Raw genomic sequence first — 20,119 nt, 5'->3', positions numbered from 1 at the left:
CACTTCATGTAGATAATTATTAGGAATTTATCTGCCCCCCACTCCCAAAGTAGAATATATTGGCCAAAAAAAAAAAAAACCCAAAGATTTTCCAGGAAAAGGCATTTATTGCCCCTTCTCTTTCTTTTCCGTGTGTACTTTTTCCAAGGGAAAACTTCAGAAAGAGAAACAATCAACCAGGGGAAAAAAAGAGGAAAAAAGAAAATGTTAAATTTTCCAGTTTTGTTGATGAAGGTGGATATGTCAGGGAGCCAAATTTGTTTTTAAGACTTTCCCCCAAAAACCTCACCCCTCAGTGGAAAAATGTTCCATATGAAAAAAAATCCATCAATTCCAATTAGGAGAAAAAAAGTGAAGTAACCCCCTCGCAGGGAGCAGGAACACTGTAACGTGGACAATATTTTAAAAAAATAGCAGTGGAGAAAACAGGTCGTACCCATGTTATTTCTCACCTAAGGTTTGGCTGGAGGGATGCAGCGCAGGCAATGCCAGTCACAGGGGATGAGCAGGGCAACCAAGCGCAGAAGGCAAGGGAAATCCCGTGAGTTGTGAATGAGAGGGGGCGCCCGGGCTGGAGCGCCGAGCTGGCAGCGTTTGCAGGGCTTTCTCCTTTCTCTTTCTGCATTCGTTAGTATCATTTAATTATTTTTACCATCTAAATAAAGGAATTGGAAACTGCCTGTGAAATTCTTCATGGCTGAGGCTGGGATGAGGGTAGGCACCCTCCCGTAAAGACTAAGAGCAGACAGAATTAGGCTGGAGATAGGAACTTTAAAGGTTTAATACTTTTTTTTTGCAGTCGTTTTTGGCTGTGTACATTTGCTTTTAGAAACTGCTAGAATAAATTCCAAAAGATCTGTCTCCTGTATTTCTCCTGCTTTTCCTTTCTCTAAGGATCTAACTAACTACTAAAGATTTCCAGCATTCTACCAACACAGTATTTTCCAAGTAGAACATTTTATATATATATGTATACACACACATATGTAAATATATTCATATATATATGTGAATATATATAAATTTGATTTTCTACCTTAATAAATTCCTTCTGTCAAGGGATAATGAGCTCTGGGTTTCTCTCCCTACCTCCACTGTTTAACTCCAAGGATGACAGAAGTCACGTGATTTCAAAGTCAAGGGTGAGTGCAAGACCTGCCGACTCATGAGGTTTGTGCTATGAATAAGGAGGGAGCAGGCAGTGGCAGAAAGCCACCACAACCATTAAAATGCAAGTGGAGCACCAAAGGTAGGGAGGGCTCAGGCTTTGAAAGCAAGTAACCCAAACATTTTCTTTCCAAACATCTGCAAATTGTTAGTATGATTTATTTTGAATTAAAAATCTTTTTTAGCAGACTGACAGCTTACTTTACTTTTCAGCTGTTAGACTTTTCAGCCATTTGAATTAGATACTGCATCATGCTTTTGATGTTGGAGAAATGTGCCTCTACTAGTCAGGTATACTTGGACCTTTTACAGTGGGCACTGTTTTTTTCTTCCTCTGTAGAGATACTGTTCTACCAGTTTTTAATCCCTCCTGTGCAAAGCCTTGAGGTTGTCTGCTATACCTCTTGAGACTCTGATATGGTTTTCAGTTGTACTGAAAGAATTGAGTTGGCTCCTAGCCAAATCGGATGAAGTGGAGTGTGTGTTTAAACTGATGTTGTCAAACAGGATAGCAAACACAGCATTTCAGTCTCTCTCCATGGAATTATCCAACATAAAAAGTTTCAGGACTTAAAGCACCCTTTTCCCTGTTGTTTCCCCTCCACCTTTGTGTCAGAGTCGAATACTCTCTGACCAGGTTCTTTCAGAGGTTCCACATATGCAGGGTGCAATGTTTAACATCAAAATTTACTTCCTTGAAGATATTTGATGTTGCACAGGATTTTTGATTTAACACTGTGGAACAGCAATACACTGAAATCACAATAGAAGTCTATACACTTAGCAAAATATAGCAATTGCAACATACATTACAGTCACAATACCAGTGTGATTCCCATTACCAGTCTCTATAATATGCTCGCCATCATGATGTTGAGCATCCCCAGTCTCTGGGAAGGAATCCGTGGGCTGAAGTGAGCTCAAGCCCGTTGCTCTCCTTGAGATTCTTTTGTTAGTTGTTCAGCTTTTATACTCTGTGTTGGGCTGAGTCACATATACGCTTCTCCTCATGCTGGTCTAGCTAACTCAGAGAGAAACATTTATGCTCTTTTGACAAACTTTGGGGCAAGCATTTGCACCAGTTGATCCACTCAACTGACACGACTATTTATCTAAAACGAAGTTCACCCTCTGGTCCCTTTGTGTTGAGATAAAGTCAGCTTTCTGTGCAAGAGCTGTGGTTAATGAGTCACACCCTACGTTATTACAGAGCTTTATGGGCACTTCACCCTCACCCATCTCCTCTGAGCCTTCTTCCCTCCTAGGGATTTATTGGTCGATTTATTGGCACTTTGGTTTTGTTACAACGGTTGTCAGTAGCTCCGTGAAATTACTTACTTGCTCCCTTTTTTTCTGGAAATCCCAAACTCAACAGAGAATAGTTAGATGGTGCCACCTAGGAGCATTTTCGCCTCCAATCACAAAAGCTTTACAAAAGAACGTTTGATTCTAGCTCTGTAGAACTCCGTTCGCTTGAGGAGACAGTGCTGATCTAATTTGGAGTTCAAATAAACATCCATGATACTGAGTTTGATGCTCCGACAACTGAGATAGCTGGACTTGATTTTTTGATCTATAGATGAGAGAGGACTTTGGGTAGTTCAGATCTGTGGCCAACCTTGACCTGTCTAGCATATAAAGCATTTATTTCTATAGGTGATTAGGTTCTGCATCAGGTGATCCCCCCCAAATATAAACTTCAAGTAATCTAAAACTGCTGAATTTTCTTTGTTTTCAGGCCCAAACTATAGGATTGCATATTGTTTTACCTCTACTTATAAAAGTCTTCCTTGGCATCTGACAATCTTCCAAGTTCTACTTGAAAGTAGTAGCAAGTTCCTCAGAGCTTTGGATGAAGGAGTTATTTGGCAGGTCCCAGAATTTACTCATTTCTAATAAAAGCCTGAACCTCGTACAGCTGAACCCAATATGGGTTGTAGTAGTGACACTGCAGGGTGCATAGGGTGCTTCATTGTGTTTGCTATCAGTTCCATGACACACCACCGTTACCACAGTTTGCTTATATATTCCCTAATTTAAAGCCTCTTCTAGCATGCCGTTACTTTTAATGATTCCCCTTCATAGTTGAGTCTTTATTGCTCAGGCAAATTTTCTGTTGACTGTGGACAGTGGATACTTTGCAAGAGATGACTTGATCTCTGATTCCTAGATTTAGACTTTATCATAACAAGCATGCATTAGTGTTCTTACATTCAGGACTCACTTCTGTAAAGTACCGCAGATGCTTAAACCTATCAGCAATATGGGCACATGGCTACAAAGGCTTCATCAGGAATAATGTGTTGAGCATCTTGCTGGGTTTGGGGAAGTATTTGGTTAATATCTCTGAGAGCAAAAGACCCCTTCCATCTCTGCCCATTTGCTTTGAACATTTGACAAAACATTAATTGACAGATTCCTGAGCAGTCCTGCAAGGCAACGGGTATCACAACATGTGTTGCTTTCCCTGCTCTCCCTTGTTGTGACAGGCCCTAAACCATAGAACTAACGAGCTACTTCCATCTAATACAAATGTAATAAGTGCAAGATAACTTAGTGACAATCCATGCAAAAATATCAGTCACAGAAACATGAAAATATAGATTTTAAAACTGTACACTTGTTCAAATTCGTAATTCTCTAATTTATAAGTGTTTTGAGGGTCCTCAGCATTGAGGAATTTTGGTAAGGAAAAATTGCTGTTCATGGAAAATATTTAAAGATAGGGCATAAAACGAATACATCAGGAGCGCTTGTCCAGCCTGAAAAGACTGGGTCTGGTTAACTTTAGTCCCCTCTGTAGTACTGAAGTTGGACTGAATAGTTTGCAAGATCAGGTTTTGCCATATGATTTTTTGTTTTCTCCTTTTTTTCCCCTCGCCTCTTTAAATCAGGATGTTCTAGCAGCTTTTCTTTCTTGTAGCTTTTCAGCTCTTTTTTTTTTTTAACTAACCTTTCTGGAAGCTGAGAAAGAGTTTGATTTATGCGCAGTTATGGGTAAAGTGTGATACAAATTTGAATCAGGTAAGCTCTCAAATGTTTTACAAGATTGTACTGAGAAACTGTATCTTTGCAGCTGCGGATGAAAAGCATCTCATCAAATTAGAGGGAATCCTAGAAGTTTCACAGGGAGTTTGAGTGACTTTTCCGGATAGTAAATGTCTGGCTATTCCTTTCTATCAGTCTCCCATTAGCCTTTGCAGCAATAATGATCTCTCTGGCCTCTGATGCACTGACAAGATAATATAACTTAAGAGCTTGGGGAAGCCCGCAATAGTTATTGCAATTTGTTCTTTCAGCTTAACTAATGGCTTGTGAAGTTGGAAATTCATGCCCTGAATGTGATGGATTTTGTCTGGAAATTGATCCCGGTGGATAATTCTTTTGAAAGAGTTCCTAGAGATCAGACATGTTCCGGGAAAACCTATTTAAAGAAAGACTCATCTCAACGTACAGGGCCAGCCCTGAGAGGCAAGAAATATCCATACATGATAAAAAGTCTCGTGCATATTTAGTATGTGCACAGTCATGCTGAATGATTTTCAAGGCTTTCTTTTTCCTCTTTTTTTAAATTCACGCATCAGTCTTTGAGCTGTCTTTGCACACTATCTTTCCCATGGCGCTTGGCCAAGAAAGAGGATACTGGGCTACCCTATAATGGGAATCCAAGAGGAAAAGGTCAACCATTCTTAGCCCACAAAAGAGGACTTATCAATCAGTTGTCAGACCGTGAGGCCAGAACCTCCAAAGTTAAAAATGGCTGAAATAGATCATCATAAACACCTCACAGCTCGGCTCTAAGAAGCGTATGGAGGACGTGGGAGGGAATGGAGCTAGCTGTTCCTTCAGGTCTGAAAGAAAGTATCATCTTTCAAAACCCTTTTGATAAACTGTCTTCCAGTTCCAGCAAAAACAATACACAAAGACAACTGTCTGCAGCATATTGTTGTCTCCCCATTTACTCTCTGGTTAGGAATTTCAGATCTGAAAGGGAGGGGATGGATGAGGGAAGCTGGTGGGTAAAGAAAGCAACTGAAGGGATTTAGAATAGCTGTGCTCAGTCTCCTCTGTGCTGCTAATTGTTTAAATAACTGCTCTCCTGGTAAAAGATTTTTTCCCTGTATGTGTTCACAATCTGACCACCAATTGCACAAACCAAAAAGTGTCTGGGTATGTACATCTGATGCACTAATTGCAGCCAGCAATTCTCTGAAGGTATGGCACACCAAAACTAGAGCATAGTATGTAGGGTTTTCAGATAAGCTGGGTAAAACTAAAAGTGAAGATGCAAACAATAATGTGAATAATTAACTCTGAGGAGGTTCACATCTGTATCTGAAATATTCCAGCTGCTCTCTCCATGCGTATAAAAGGCTGAACCATAATGCTGGATCCAAACAGATGTGATCTGGGAAAATTCAGTGCAACATGTAATCTTCCTCACTGGCAGCTATCTCCTTAAAGAGAACAAAGAAAACTGCAGACGTGAACTGCAGAAATATTGTGGATGTTCATGATTTGAATATGGATTTTGTGTGTACTGTTCTTTTTTAGAGAAAGTAATTAAAGAGAGCTGAGAGAAATGCTAAACTTGAGTCAGAGGGAGACTTGAAATCTCTCTGGGTAAGTACTATAACATAGACTGCCCTAAATACAGGCCCGTTGGCTGGAGTTAGGTCTTGAGCAGCTTCATCTGAGTGCTGTCTATCTCCTGGGTTCATCAGGGCTCATTTTAGCTCTTTAACACCTAATAGTACGTGGGTTTAGGCAGCAAACACAAAACTGAGGCTATCTTAGACTCTAGTCTCATTTTCTCAAAGTATGCATTAATGGCCTAAGGAAAAGGGCTTGGGTTAATCCAGAGATAAATTAGAGATGCTGCTAGCCTTGGATCTGGACACAGATTGAAAAATTGGGTGGAGGGCTATTTGGACCATTACAAATATTTCAAGATGATGAATAAACAAAAGATAGATATTTTGATGTCATTCCATGTCTATTATCAGCTGCCAATTCCTTACAGTCCCCACCCTAGCTATTATGGCTAAAGCCAGACTACAGAACCACTGTCAACTTCCTCCTGTTGACTCCACATTACATCCTAAATTGCCATATGAGGTGTGTCTTACATATACGTGTTTTATGTTTGCTTCATTTCCCCTAAAACTGATTTTGCCTGTTCTCTGGGTTTGCATTTCTTTAACTGACCGTTGATGGGTTGTTTATATCCCTGGGATCTCCTGTCTCATCTTGTGCCCCTTCTCTGATCCTCCCGTGCCTGTACTCTGTTGCACTGCAACCTGTGCCCTCACTTTCAAGCCCTCTGCTGTCGTACCTTGCCTATATTCATCTACACTATCTTATTATTCTTCTTGACTCATAAATACCTCATTCTACAGAAAACCCGCTTGTCACAGCTATCTCTATAAAATTTGTGATTATACCACGTGATTGAACAAAGATAAGCAAAATAAATCCAATTAGGCAAGAGCCAGCTGGTCATCCACAAAAACAAATTGCTATTACAAGTGAAATAAGCCGCAAGAAAGCTCTGCGCAGGCTAAGACTAGTTCAGACAAGGCCTGAGGCCTTGCAGAATTAGTATGGAGCCTGTGGTCTGTTACCAGGGATGACAATACTGTATTTACAGAGCTATAAAGCTACAGCAGGAAGCACTTCCGCTCTGCTCCGGGCGTTTCAGTGGAGAGGGCTATGTGGTGACTGGTGGTAGCATAACTGCACCCTGTACCGCCCTTGGCAGTGTAGGAGCTCCAGATCCCTAATAGCTGACCTTTCTTCTGCAGGATCCTTGCACTTACAGAAGAGTCCCGCAGCCCCCCAAAGCCTCACGGGTGAGATGGTGCTGCTCACAGCAGAGCCTCGGCGCTCCTGAGGGATACGAGGGCAAAGAATTGAGGTTTTCTTGCTGTAAAATAATGTTCTCTTTTCACCAACAGTAACAAATAATTGATATTTGTTGTTAGCAGCAAAAGGCTTTTGATATAATTCTCATCGTGTGAGTTAAGGGATATATTTCAGACACAAGCACAAGCATAATTAGCATAAAGCACTAGGGAGCTGCATCCAGGTTTTGTACAGAGCTACAAATGTACATGTGGAATACAGCAGCAAAAATCAGGTTTTCCATCTTAAGGTACATTTTACTTCACTATGTAGGAAAGCAGCAGGATCTTCATATTATTTTTTCCCTTTTCCAGATGTTATGAGAGGCCATTTAAATAGTTAGGAAATATCCCACTTGCATTAGACAAGGATAACTTGCAACATCCTCTGCATACTCCAGTTAGGCAGGCAACACTTTTTGCCTTTCTCTCTTTCTTTCTCAGGTGTAAGGCTATTTTTCATATCTGGGACAGTTCCATTTCTCTGTTCAGTGAGGCACTCAACCATTTTGTCTAATTATATCTGATGTTATACTATTATGCTCTTCTTCAGAGGAAATGGAAAGCAGATTGTCTCCTTGGCAGCAAGGAATAACAAATGTACTGCATCAAATAGCTGTTAGATGAAAAAGGGCTACAGTCTGCCTCCATGCCAACCAGAGTTAAAGACAGTCTGATGGACAAGAGGAGGATCTTAGCACTATGCTGACTTGTGGCTCCCTTGACTTTTAAAAACGCGCTGAGGTAAAATTGATGTTACTTTTCTGAAATGAGATTGTGGATATCTGACAAGGCAGAGGGTGTTAAAGAATTTCCAACAGATTTTTTTATTTCAGTGAATTTTCATTAAAAAATAATAAAAATAAACGATGCACTTTGATGAGGTTGAAAGAGAACATTTCCTTACTTGAACGCACATTTATATTTTGGCATTTTTGAGGAAAATTTTATTTGTTTATTAGATCTGTTGCAATTTAAAAATTATAATTAATATCTTCCCCTGAAAGTAAAAAAAAATGTAGAAATTGAAGTATATTCAAAAAGCAAAATCGAACGTAATATTTTGCCTTTTCTGAAGCAAGATGTTTCAGTGGGTCTGAATTTATTACTTTTTTATTAGAAATTTTGCCTCATGGAAAACTCCTGGTTTTGGACTCTTTCCATGTTGGTACAATACTGAATGGAGATGCTGGAATTTGACTAGTTTTATAACTGTAGTTACAGTTAACATAGTGCTTATACCTTCTATAGCTGTTACTCACAATTTCATAAGCTCTTCCAGATTCTTCTTATATAACTGAGAAGTCCTTTATTAAGAGTGTAAATTAAAGTTGCGTGTTCATGACATTTATAAAGACTGCAGAAATCCAAGATTTGATTTACTTCCTTTAACATTTGCAGATATTGAGTATTAGATCAATGTCACAAAGATCAAAGAATGAGCAGAAAATCTCTAACAAAGTTACCTTGAGTCTGTGTAACTCTATCCTATGCCACTCTAGTCTACTCTTACCAAAATTGTATCTGAGCATCTTTAGAAACTTACAGTGATTTTTCATGGGCAGATTTGAATAGGGAGAAGCCAGAAATCCTCCACTAGTGCTCACTGCAGACAATTTTACTCTAAAGATCTTCTGGTGAATTGGATTGGGTTTAACAGAAACCTTTTCCTAGCCTTTGTCATGATATGCATTGGGCACACTGTCTTGTCTGGTATCACTGCCTTCCTTTTTCCATTCTTACCTAATTTCTGCGAGAAACATGAAATATGAAACTCACAACTATGGCATATTCTGCAGATTACACTGGTGAAACTGATAGTTTTCATGGGACTTGACATACAGTTCTGCTTACAATGGGCTCTATTTGATATATCTGTAGCATATGTTGGGAACTGTATTTCAGATTTCACGGAATTTGCAAAGGTAGTCAGGAATTTGTGAGCCTAAACAGAAGAATCTGTGGAATTAGCCTTATCACCTGAGTATAGGTGGTGATAGAGGTCTCCATTCTGCTACAAGTGATTTCTGGTTAAAGTTGAGAAAAAGGAGGGGAAAATAATTATTATCCTAGCAATAATAATTATTACCCTAGTAAGCTTCCCGAATATTTTGTTAAAAGGTTTATGACTTTGGATATCATCAGTGCAACTGTGCTGAGTTTCAAGAATACATAGTTTTTGGTTGTTTACTCTGTGATTGTTTGGTTTTATTGTTTTTGTTTTTCTTTCAGTAGAGCATCTTACATCACTAATTTTACTTGCTATGCCAGCTCACTACTCAAGGCAGAGTTGCTCATATCTATCTAATTTTCCCATCTGATCTCCTAACCATAAATCTCTGCACTTTGTGTAGTGACTGCTGAACCATCTTGTTACTACAGCTATGCAGAGACTTCGTTCTGCTTTTTCACTAGAGGCCAGACATAGTACTATCTTGCATCTTACCTTTCACTTATGTTCCACAGATAAATCTTACCTGTCATTCGTTATACCACTGTGCAACTGAGAGACCAGTAAGCATTGTCCCACCCTTCTCTACCAGCCAGAAGGTTTCGTCAAATATACTTTGTTCATGCTCCTTATGTAAATCAAAGAGCTCACTTGCCAGCCACGTCCAGAATTGCAGCTTTGACTTATTACTGCTAGTCAGATTTATTAGAGATATGAGGAAGAAACGTGTTTGTGATTGCCCACGTAAAAATATTGGCTTTTGAGTGGAAATAGAAAATAGAAATCAAGGAACATTTCCCCTTCAGACCCTTAAAGCCTAATATCAATCTAATTGTAGTTGTGGCATATGGCTGCAGTGGCTGGGTTATCTCTAAGCCTGGCTCCTTAGGCCTAGGATATCTGGGAGGACAAATGCTGACAAGGAAGCCTTATGATGGCTTACCTCACCTCCAGGAGGTGGTCACGGATGTGCCTCATGGCAAAGTAAAGCCTGCCTTAAACTCTGTGGAGAACTTTAGATATGCCAGCCTTGACAGGCTGGGACAGTACCTCCAAATCAAGGTATTTTGGCTTTTATTGAAGAGTTGAAATCTTGTACGGCTCTGCCTGGCCCTACTTCTGATGTTGTTAATGCTTTGGAGACCTAGCAGCCTGGCCTTACAGAATGATGGACTTATTTTCCAGGCTGTGCACATCTGCTAGCTTTTCTAGGTCAGTTGTCAAGTTACGTGAAGGGCCGTCAACCTGTGGTAACACTGTTAGTCGCAGTTCCTCTCCTGCTCCTCTGCTTCCTCTCTAGCTCTTGAATAGCAGGGCCAACCCACCACTGCTGAAACACAAGGACATGACGGCGCAGGGACCAGTTCAGGACAGTGTTAGGTTTCACCACTGCCCTGATCTGGCACTATCTTAGCAGAACAGAAAATGCCCTCAGCATGGAAATGTTAGTGCAAATTAACTCAGGAAACAAATGAAGTCATATGCAGAAAGCAACCGTGCTCCCTAGAGCAGATACAGCTCCCCAGTGCTGGGATCAATAAAAGACTAGGTGTCCTACCTCATGACCCTCATGTGCACAGCTGAACAGTGAATTCCAGACGGCAGCTGCCAGGACTTTGGTTTTGGAAAATCAGCTAATGAATTGATAAAGCAAAGCTATCAAGGTAAAGTAATGAAAAAGAATTTCAAGTGGCTGAGAAAACACAGCATCAGGCAAATTTATCGTAAAGGTAAGGAGAATAGACTCCTGTGATATGGGAAAGAGCTGTTACACTGGGGAAAGAAGAGAAATACTGACTGGATCTGGAGACTTTACAGTGTTGAGGCTGCATTATATAGGCAATATTCACATTTTTTCCCACAAAGTCTGTTCTAAGACCACCTTTGGACAAACCAACTTGTGAACAAAAGAGTAGAAAGCAAACTAAAATAATACTGAACTCTTAATTGCAAATAAACAAAGTCTATGGCATTTCAGTTTGTTTTTGTAGTTCGTAACTACTAGCTTTGTTTTAAAGAGCAGCATCAGAACCTCAGTCCAAATTTCTGCTTTAGCTTTTCTTTTGCTTTTGTTTCTATCTTTTGTTTTTCTCACTTGTTTTTGTTTTCTTTTTAAGTTTTTAAAAAGGGCTTCTTTTATTGTTCCATAAAGCTCTCGCCTTCCTACCAGCTCAAATCAGTGACATATTCGCACAGCTGAATTTGGCATTTTGACACGTGTGTGCATCGTTTTCATCTGCTTCCTGGGGATGACTCCAATGCCTGAGGTTTCTTTTGACACGCTGAAAAGCCTCTGGCTTTGTGCAATGCTGCATTCCTAAACAGTATACCAGCTCTGTGGTTCAGCCAATGTTTACTTAATTGGTGGGAGAATTTTTTAATATCAAAAGGCAAACAGTTCTCCTACATTCCACATAGGTGGATGAGAGTTGCCACTTTTCAAAAAGTACAGTAACAATAATGTTAGTAATAAGGATAGATGAGATTGCCATTTCAGTAGATGAGTCAAAACTATGGTGAATGATAGTTGTGGGCTGACGAACAGATAAGCACAACTTGCTTTGCAGAGTCAGATGTGATTAAAATTATAAATTCTTGCTCAGCCTTTTTTAAAAGTAGAAATGATTGGTGCTGAGGAGGTAGTTCATTCCTTTTGGAGAACTACTCAGCTTCAAGAGCAGACTGGCTATAATGGGGCAAATTGTTAGCTAGCGTAACTCCAGACCCCTGTAGGGATAATGTAAATTTGTTGACTCACCAGCAAAGGATGTGGCCCAGTACATCCGGAAGATAGGTTTCTTGTTGATGACAAGGGAAGGCAGCAGGGACGTTCACGGGCTAAAGGCAAGACACCCCTTTCTATAGCAGCTCACAGAGTGGCTTACGTTATCTGTGAAAATGCATCGTTAGATATATAGTTGCAAACAGGGGCCTTGGTCTTGCTGATAGGAGCAGTAAAACTCCCATGCAGTAGGACTGGACTGTTACTGAGTAAATCTGATGATGAAAAGGAGGTGATGTCTCTGTTGTCTGTGTAAAAGGCATATATTACCGGGATGAGGAGAAGAAGAAATAGACACAATCCATTAATTTTATTATACAGTTATGGTTTCCAGTGCTGAGGGATTAAATCAATTATAGATAATATACATTCTGGAAATTGAAGTGTACAGGATCTGGAATATGTGCAATGCCTTCACAAGCTGAGGAATCAGGAGTCAGAAAGGAATGGGGGAAACATCTTTCAGTATTTGTTGGATTCTGATCTTCAAAAGCATGTCTTGTTGTAAGTAACATGATCTAGCAAGAACAAACATCACTGGAAAAATGGTGCCGTTGAAGATGATTTCAAGTTCAGTGCTAAATATGTTACTTTTCCTAGGCTTAGAAACATGCCTTTGTTTATAAAGATTGCTTCCACGGACTGTTAATTGCTCATTTTTGGAACCAAGAAGAAATCTCTCCAAAGCCAAATGAGGATATATTAGTTTTCCGCAGGATGAATAACATGACACAAGAGAACACTTTCCTTCAAGAATGACCCTACGTATTTGTCTTCTACTCAGCAGTTTATCTGTTTTTACAGTGATCCAAATAGATTCAAAGGGGAGGAGGTCTGATCCATTTGTTTTCTTCCCACACAAGATGCATTTCAAATGTTTTGTACTTTTGCAAACATTGTGCAATCAATCTCATTCAAAGAGATGCAGCCCATAATATTTAGTTCTGACAACTGTAGAGACATGAAGAAAGAAGGTACTGCTTTGTTGTTCTGAATCACTTCATGAAGACCAGCCAATCCAAACAGATTTTATTTGGGTGTAAAATTTTTTTTGATATTATTGCCAAGACAGCTTCATGCTCAATTAAAAACAAAACATGCCGAAGCCCTAAACCTTTTAGCAATTCCAAATCTGCTAACGATGTCAAATTGGGCAGTTCCCCACCAAGGAGACGTTATTTATTACAGAGGCTGACATCAACGGGAGATGATGGGCTGCTGTCAAGGCACTTTACTAGGACATGGGAGATCTAAACTCAGTTTTCACCGTCCCCATACAACCTTTGTGTGACCTTCAGAAAACCACTCCTCTCTCTGATTTGGCATCATGGTAGTTATGGAGTTTTTAACATACTCATATGTTGGATGGTAGCTTCTGAAAAGAGTGGATACAATGCTGTGCAGAAAGCTAGTCATGAATAGCAATGTGCTTTGCAATTTAGAAGGTAGTTTGAATTTAGGTTATGTGTGACAGGTAACATTTCACTGGCTATAACGCAAACTGAAATGTATCAAGTTCTACATAACACAACAAATATGTTAGAGGACCAAGATGAAGCAGAAGTGTATCTGTTTCCTGGCGCCTTCCATTTATTCGCTAGCTCTAGTTTCCCTTAGTTTTGGCAATTCAAAGTGTAAGCACCAAAAATGAGTTTCTCTTCATACCAAATTGTCCTTTTGACAGTCCTTTAAGAACACCCTCTGGTTGTCAAAGATTGCACCTTTTCGGGGGCAGTAAATGTTACAGTGGGGTAAATCAAATTGTTGATGGCAACCAAAGTAAGGAAGAAGGACAGCCTGTACCTTTTCTGAATTTCTGAGGTCACCTCAGAGGATGAAGTTCCTGCCAAATTTCATCATTTTTAAGTACCTCTTGTCTCAGTGGCAACAACAGTGCTTACTTTCACAACATTTGATAACCAATTGAAATTTTTCTTTTAAAATGGTAACATATTCTGCCAAAAGGCCTATCTGGACAATTACATTCTGAGGACTTGAACCAAAAAATGGAAGGAAAAAACATCATGTAGGTCAACCTGAAATGAAAGATTTGCAGTTTTCCTAGTGAGATCAGTTCTCATCTTATTCACATTTTCGTGATTAAATATTTGTTCCACTCACAATGTAATACATAAAAAGAAAACACTGTAATAAATCAATAAATATAGGTAAACTTGGTCTCAAAATGTTCCTTCAAACTGGAAAATGTATTCATTCCATTTTTGTCTTTTCCAAGGTTAATACTTTTTTGGCTGATCTCATGGCGTTAAGGAAAGCTCAGAAATTTCAGGAGACAGCCTCTTGTGAAATCATAATCTAATTTCCCAAGGAGGAGAGAAAGAGCGGAAACACATGATAACAGCAGGGAAGTTGCTCTCTCCCAAAGTTTACTGGCTTCATATACTGGGTGAATATCTGTACTCATGTTCAGCAGTAAGATTTTTACAGGAAGTCCTGCTGAAACCACTGGGAACAGTATTTTATATAAGAACGAGAACTGGTGAAGGGTAGGAAGTGTGGGCAGTTGATCCTAGTTCCAGGCAATAAGTGAAACTACCTTTTGCTTAATAGTGGAGCTCAGATTTAGCTGGCACTCCCTGGACTTTTTTTTTTCAGACTGCTATGTGGACTTTCTCCTTCTGAGAAGGTCTTCTAAGCTTCCAGGCCGCTGCCAACATGTGACAGTGGCCGAGCTACTGTAGGTCCTGACTACAGCCAACACAGTCCTTGCTGGCTAGCAGGAGGCACAAGCAATCATCTCCCATGTATAGGTTCTCTGTTTTCCCCTGCAGGGGCTGATCTTCCCACCATTTCTGAAAATCTTTCTATGCTCCTGTGAAAGAAGAATTTCATGGTCGGGAAATGACCGACCTAAAGATAGCAACTCAATATGTAATGGTTTAGGAGCCCAACTCATCATTTCTACTTTGGATAGATTGCAAAGCAACTTGAAGTATTTGCAATAATGATAAAAGGAAATATCACAGCTTTTCGTGGTAAAATGGCCTGCCATTCACTTTTTCTGCTCTGTATAGCATCAGCTGATGTTAAGCTCCATCCTGGGAACAGGCAATAGAGTGTCTCAGAGCTTCATTGCAGCTTGTAAACTCTTCCACATAAAAGCTTTTCATAGGTTAGACTCTAAGCCATGTTGGGACTGACTGTGTCATGGACTTGGTGAATGGGCATAATGGGATTTCTTCAGCTATCATTATTCATCCCTTTGAAATCACGGCTATGCTGGGCAGTGAATGTCATGATTGCTGGAGGCCTTACTGTGTGATCAAAGAACTGACAATGAGTGGCGTTCTCCTTCAGAGGTGCTCAGTCAGAGCTACAGTCATGCAGCATTGGCTGGGTGAATGCGGGATGCTTGCACAGCTGCAGCTTGTTATAACAGCTCTGTATTTCAGTAGTTCAGTGTAGTTCAGTACCTGTGAGCAATTAATATAAGGTAAATCAGCCTCTCAGGTGTACATACTGCGGATGTCCGATCCTCAGTAACAGCTGATTCAGTTTACAGAGCTGTTCCTATTGGCTTGCAGTAGTTATTTAGAGAGCCGGGTGTGCACCTACCACTGAGTTCCAGTGGGACTAGAAAACCTAGCTCCCCTCTATCTTACCTTTTGCACACACACCCAATCAAACTCTGATGCTGAAGAGGGGAGGAGTAGAACTGGAAGACTCAATACTGCCAGAATGAACAAACAAAAGTAAAGAAGACATAAAATGCACTTGCTTAGCTTAAGTCAATGCAATGTTTGCCACAGGTTCTTCTTCAACTCTGGCAAAATCTTGTGTTTGCAAAAGCTGAAGTGGGTCAGAGGATGGGAAAGATAAGTGAACCTAGTGACACATGGTGGGGAAGGAATTGGATGCAAAGTAGGAATGTGGTGTTTGGACAAGAAATGTAACTGCATCGAGCCAAAGGAAAAGGCTCAAGATCAATCAGCCAGAAGACGAAAAGCTTTAAAGGCAGAAGAAATGCTAAAGTTAGCATGTGTGGCTTACTATAAATTGGGGTAATCTGAAACAGATATTCTCTGAAGAATACTTCCAATGTTTCCTGGCTCGGCTCCAGCTACTTCAAAGCCCCGTTATCAGTGAATTGTGGTCCCAGTGTTAGGAAAGCTGGGCGATGTTCTAAGGAAATGTCAGCTTCAGATCACAGTTTCCTCTCATTTCGGTGAAAAGAGGTCAAATTAGCAAAAGTGCTGCCCACACGCCGTCTCTGTCACAGCCCTCCGTGGCTCACTTTGTTAATGCTTGAGCTAATCCTCAGGCTGGGGAACAAAATTGCTTTGAAACAGTAGGATATTTGATTTAGGAAGCAAAGTTTAAAATAATACCCCAGCTATATGTGTTGCCAAAATCTGCTAGGCTGTAATGTTCATTAGAGACATGCAGAACAATTAAGGGAAGTTTTTAATGCCCCTCTCCACCTTAGGATCCTTCCCACCCTTTGGGATCACCTATGACGTTGGATAAACCTGAACCTTGCTATGTGGATGCTAACTAGTACAGCCAGAGGTTTGATAAGGTAACGGGGGTGAATGGAAATCTAACTTCTGTTGTATCCTTTGTAGGTATCAACCTATGACATGTCCTCTTTTATCTAAACAGTACCCATATGACTATTCATTCCTTGGTTCTCAGCAGTCTGAAGGACAGAGTTCAGAAAGGTTTATTTTTCTATTTTATGTAATAAGTCTTTTTCACAAGTCCAGGTGTTGCTTGCATTAACTTACTGAAATTTCTCGGTCTACCAATACTCAGTCATGTTAGTTTCAGAAAAGGCCTTGTTAACAGGTCACATGTGAGAGAGCTGCTGGAGGTTAGATATTGCGAACAATGCACTGTCAACATAGAAGAGTTCATTAGACTGGATCCCTTTAGGGGATCCATCCCCTTGGTTGTTGAATTTCAGTAGCGCTTGATCCAAAGTTCATAGTGGAGATGGTTGACTTTCTAAAATTCTCTTTAGGATTATTCCTGACCAGCCTCAAACTTGATCAGTTCAAGGTAGGAATATCTCAAATCTGTGCTCTGACATTGCACAACTCAGTGTGTCAGCTGAGGACCTATGGATGGGGTCTACATAGCTATTTTTAGCTAGTTAAGCAAGGAATCCACCTGGCACTCACAGCAGAGCGCAATCTCGACTTGGTCATGTAATTCTATGGAATACACTTCCATTCCTTTACACTAAAAACTTTGTAATGTTGGATAGGTAAAGGCAATGCCATCACTTAGGCTGAACCAAATCGAATGGGGCAGGAGCTAGATTTCTATAATTGCACATACTATGAAAGCAGAGAACAGCAAAGCTAAGCCTTGCTAAGTTTCTATAAATGCCATATCCATTAAGTTTTTTACTGCTCCACCCTATGGCATTAGCAGAAGGAAAAAACATAATTAAAATTCATTCAATGTCTTGGTCTGAAAACAATAGACACGTGATGAAAGGAAATCAGAAGATAACAGAGTTTTTGATATATTTATTTTTGCTAGCTTAGGACTAGTAATAACTGATAGAATTACTTGCTGCACTGATCACAGATGTAGCTGGAGTGTTACAGGTGACCCTTACAAAACCAACAGTGAACACATACCCACTTAACAGTCTAGATCTTTCATGGTGTCTTTCTCTACGCCACCAGGTGAATACATGCCGTCCTTGAGCAGGGATGCACACAAACGTTCAGTTTAGGTATAGTACTGCATGTATCCCAAGTGTTTTGCCTTCATTATGTAGTTTTGATAGGAAGAGCTACTCCCTAGAAGGAGGTGAAAATTATTTATAAGACTATTATTCACCAATAATTCTTCAGAATCAAGGACCAGATTCAGAGGTGATATGAAAGGGCGGATTGGTAGCAAACCATCAGGCAAAGCATAAGAGAGATGAGGAGAAAGATACAATGATAAATTGCTTAACTGAAATCATGAATCCTAGTCAAGAGCGTTGCAAACATCAATTTCTCACATACTGTTTGGGAGAAAGGAGTAGGTGAAATAAAAAATTATAGATGAAACACTTGCAATTACTTGTAAAAATTACTTATTAGACACTTTGTTTACTGAATTAATAAAAAGTGGTCAGATACTCTACTGAGTGTACCATAAGGACCTAACCAGGAGCCAGGTAGACGAAAGCCGAAGTAATTGGCAGAGACCCCTGTGGATTTGGAAATGCCCAATTAAAGCAGCCTCCTTAAATTTCTTATGGCTAATGACAAGTTGGTGCTGCTTCTTGCCATGTTTCTTACCTTTGGTGCCCTGGTCCCACCTCTCCTTGAGGTCTGCATGAAGTAATTGCTGCTCTGACCCAGTAATTCAAGCATGATCTAAAAACTCATCTTTCTAAGATTAGATTGCTTGTCTTTTGAGGTTTGTTCTGCTGTTTTGGTCACTCTTGTTATTTTAAAGGGCAACAGAGAGATCCTGGCTGCTAAAGTACTGAATGATTTTGCAAAAGTTAACCCTTTTTCTCTTTGTAAATTATTTAGGAATAGCTAGCTATTAAATTTGTTCAGTTATTGTGAATCACTTCATTTCAGATTTGGAAGTCTGTCGTGATCTTTTTGCTCTGTGTTCGTGTAGACTATTTTGTGGGGTATGACTAGTCTGCAGTTTTGCTGACCGGAGTGCTAATACGTGGAAGGAAGGAATTCAGAGTTCTGAAGGTGACTGCTTTAACCCTAGCATGCAAAAACTTTTCTGAGCAAACAGCCATAAAAATATTCACTGGATTTTCACTTCCAGAAAACATTCTGATGCACTGCAAGTCACTTATCTATAGATGCAGAAAATTACTGAAAAGGTTTCTGAGCCCTGTAAAAGTGAATTCATGGTTTCTCTTTGCACAAAAGTAGACAGGTCCTTTGGTGAGAATGACACATCACGTTTCATTGGGTGCAGAGGATGCTCCTTTTGTTTAACGTAGAGTGGTTGCTCTCTCATGAATATCTGATCCCTAGGGATTTAGCTTCCCCGAAATAGAACTTCTTCCAAATCCATGCGCTCCTTTTCCCAGAAACTCATCCAAAGAAGTAGAGCTTGTGTAATTGAATAAATGACTGTGTCTGTGGAACAGATTCATCTAAGGCCAGGTCTCAAATTTATCATAACAGTCCTTCCCTGAGTTACAGCAGCAGAAAAGAAAATTCAGAGCTCCACTGGTGGAAAAAATTTTCAAAGGGGAGGTGACCCACTGTCACAGTGAGTGAAGGAAGATCAGTTATTGCATTTTAAGTATATGGAGAGGGTAGCCTTGTGATTTTTCCTTCTGATCCTTTTGCATTTAACTCCTGCAAAAGTGTAGCAGACAACAGGCTATTAAATTTTGCTGGATTTGGTATGAAAATAGAACAATGACTTTCGAATTCTGGAAGAATTCAGATTTCAGGAGAGGCAGAGACTCATTTCTTGGGGCATTGCTGTGGGCTTGCTCCTTCCTAGAGAACTTTGGCCCCATTTAAAGTTTCAAAAGCTCAATTTTCTTTTTTAAACTGCTGTTCCAGTACAAAGTTAAGGAACTTGCCATCTTCCTTGCCAGGGAGGAGAATCCAGGATAGCAGTGTTATGTGTTCTAGCCTACAGAAATCCTCTGTACGACCACTGCAGTTAAACTAAGGACAATAGAAATAATTTTTGGACCGTGTGGTAGGACTATTTCTTTAGACTGTCCCAGGAATTACTGACCTTGAGCTAACAGCAGTCACTGATTTCAGTGGGACTAGCTATGTGGTAATGATTAACAACAGTACAACGCTCCCTGTTTGGTTCTTAACAGTAACAGAGAAAACCTCTCCTTGTAAATGTGGCCATAGGTATGATTGTGCTGCTGGAAGCTGGTTATTTAAAAAAACAAACAAACAAAAAAGCTAAGGGTCAGTGGATGCATTATCCCCTCACGAAGCAAGGGCATCTCCCCTTGCCTCTTCCATCCTTCAGTTTGATCTTCCTTCCTCAGATCTGTCTTCAGTGCCACTTACTGACAGTTACAAAGTGCAGCACTGCTGTGAAGGGTCTGGATAGTGAAGCCTGTCTCTCATCAAGGATGGGTACTGAAAGACTCCAAAGGTTCCCAACTTCCTCTCTAATCTTATGAAAAAAGATTATGTGAAGAGGAGGTGGTGAATGTGTGTACGTGTTTGCGAAGGGGAGAGGAGGAACCTTTCCAGGAAAAGAGTTCAGTAACTCTCTGTGTTGGTCTGATGATGAGCTGTTTCACCAGCCAGCTGGTTAGCTGGGAAGGTCCCTACACACACTGGAAGGCAGAATTTTCTAATCCTCACAGTCTCTCTGGGATAT

This window comes from Struthio camelus, chromosome 3 (genome assembly GCF_040807025.1).
Source record: "Struthio camelus isolate bStrCam1 chromosome 3, bStrCam1.hap1, whole genome shotgun sequence".
In the NCBI taxonomy this organism is placed as follows: Eukaryota; Metazoa; Chordata; class Aves; order Struthioniformes; family Struthionidae; genus Struthio; species Struthio camelus.
This window is presented reverse-complemented; position numbering follows the sequence as displayed.